This window comes from Schistocerca americana, unplaced genomic scaffold (assembly GCF_021461395.2).
Source record: "Schistocerca americana isolate TAMUIC-IGC-003095 unplaced genomic scaffold, iqSchAmer2.1 HiC_scaffold_952, whole genome shotgun sequence".
NCBI lineage: Eukaryota > Metazoa > Arthropoda > Insecta > Orthoptera > Acrididae > Schistocerca > Schistocerca americana.
In genome coordinates this window covers 20,001-22,500 of record NW_025726733.1, presented here as the reverse complement: position 1 = coordinate 22,500, position 2,500 = coordinate 20,001, and the positions used below count along the sequence as shown (strand labels likewise).

The 2,500-nt window shown below is 59.7% G+C and overlaps 1 pseudogene; it reads right to left on the bottom strand.

Annotated features, from left to right (window-relative positions):
• The window catches only part of LOC124592643, a 7,490-nt pseudogene that overhangs the window by 3,308 nt on the left and 1,682 nt on the right, over positions 1–2,500 (bottom strand).

The window sequence follows — 2,500 nt, the reverse complement described above, 5'->3', positions numbered from 1 at the left end:
CCAGATCCAGAAGAAAGGTGTTGTGAAGCATCCCATCCTGAGGGATGAAAGCCCGCTGGCGATCGTCTAACACACAGTAGCGCATCAGGCGGCCAACCAGGACCTTGTGAAAGGCTCTGGTCAGCACCGAGCACACTGTGATCGGACGAAAGTCAGCAGGGGATGCTGCGGCGGTCTTCTTGGGCAGCAGGGTTGTTCTGGCCTGAAGGAGTCGGGAAGGAAGGGAACGGGAAAGGAGGAGGAAATTAAGGATCTTGAGGAGAACCTCCCGGGGAAGGCGACGCAGTTGTGTCGGCGTGAGGCCGTCAGGACCTGCAGCAGAATTGCGAGGTGGGAGAGCAGCGGTGGCTTCTTCTGCAGAAATGGGAGCCCAGAGGTCACGGAAGGGCACCCTCTTCGAGAATGGCAGCAGCTCATCGGACAGACCCTCCCCACGCGGAGGTCGAGACCTGACACGTGGTGGAGAGAAGAGGTCTGTCCAAAACTCAATCAGCCCTGGGATGGATGGTGGCTGATGCAAGAGTGTGCCATCGAGAAGTCCGTTGATACAGCGTGCTCCGTTCTTCTTGAAAGCACGCTGGACCACCGCATACTCCCATCTCCTGCGTGCACGCTTCCGCTCTGGGGGCTGTTGGGTCCGCACACTCGCAGCTTGGTGGACGGCTGGCTCCCTGCTGCCTACTTCATCAAGAACAGACAGCAACATAGCCTGGATTGCTTCACGGCTAGTGGTGGGACCCAGAGCCACGAGATCATCAAGCGAGCGGAATCGGCGGTCTGATTGGGGGAGTTCTACTAGAAATGACCAGATGGCTAAGTCAACATCTTCCCCTCGAGGTGGAGACTGTGGCAAAGAATGACTGACTGCAGGCTCGCTAGGAGGAGGACCCTGAAGGCCGCGATCCTTGCCAGCGAGCTCGGTGACAAACTTCGCCACCATGTCTTTGTAGGGCTGCGCTCTACGCTGACATTTAATTGATTCCAGCGTACGCTCGGGGAAGGCCTTTGCAAGTTCCTGGTTTAAAAATCTGCAACCCTGGGTGGCAAGAGTCGCTTCTGCATGGGCCAAACGCAGGAGCTCTTCTTGGGACCACCTGGCCTTCTTCCTCTCGGTCTTGATCTCAGCATTAACAGCAGTCGGATGGGCGCGACGCCGATGGACACCAAGTCCGGTCTTGGTGGAGAAGGACCGCATACAATCAGGGCAGATGGCGGGGAGCAGCGCTCGACCCGCACCGGTTGGCTGGTTGGCTGGCTCATCAGCTGGCACAGGCGCTCCAGCGGGAGGCCTGGTACCACTTAAGAGAGTCATAGTTACTCCCGCCGTTTACCCGCGCTTGCTTGAATTTCTTCACGTTGACATTCAGAGCACTGGGCAGAAATCACATTGCGTCAACACCCGCTAGGGCCATCGCAATGCTTTGTTTTAATTAGACAGTCGGATTCCCCCAGTCCGTGCCAGTTCTGAGTTGATCGTTGAATGGCGGCCGAAGAGAATCCGCGCACCCGCGCGCCCCCGGAGGAGCACGCTAAGGCGGACGCGGCCTCGCAGCAAGGAAGATCCGTGGGAGGCCAAGGCACGGGACCGAGCTCGGATCCTGCACGCAGGTTGAAGCACCGGGGCGCGAACGCCGCGCAGGCGCGCGCATCCTGCACCGCCGGCCAGCACGAGGCCAACCAACGGCGAGAGCAGACCACGCCCGCGCTAAACGCCCGCACTTACCGGCACCCCTACGGCACTCACCTCGCCCAGGCCCGGCACGTTAGCGCTGACCCACTTCCCGACCAAGCCCGACACGCCCCGATCCTCAGAGCCAATCCTTATCCCGAAGTTACGGATCCAATTTGCCGACTTCCCTTACCTACATTATTCTATCGACTAGAGGCTCTTCACCTTGGAGACCTGCTGCGGATATGGGTACGAACCGGCGCGACACCTCCACGTGGCCCTCTCCCGGATTTTCAAGGTCCGAGGGGAAGATCGGGACACCGCCGCAACTGCGGTGCTCTTCGCGTTCCAAACCCTATCTCCCTGCTAGAGGATTCCAGGGAACTCGAACGCTCATGCAGAAAAGAAAACTCTTCCCCGATCTCCCGACGGCGTCTCCGGGTCCTTTTGGGTTACCCCGACGAGCATCTCTAAAAGAGGGGCCCGACTTGTATCGGTTCCGCTGCCGGGTTCCGGAATAGGAACCGGATTCCCTTTCGCCCAACGGGGGCCAGCACAAAGTGCATCATGCTATGACGGCCCCCATCAACATCGGATTTCTCCTAGGGCTTAGGATCGACTGACTCGTGTGCAACGGCTGTTCACACGAAACCCTTCTCCGCGTCAGCCCTCCAGGGCCTCGCTGGAGTATTTGCTACTACCACCAAGATCTGCACCGACGGCGGCTCCAGGCAGGCTCACGCCCAGACCCTTCTGCGCCCACCGCCGCGACCCTCCTACTCGTCAGGGCTTCGCGGCCGGCCGCAAGGACCGGCCATGACTGCCAGACTG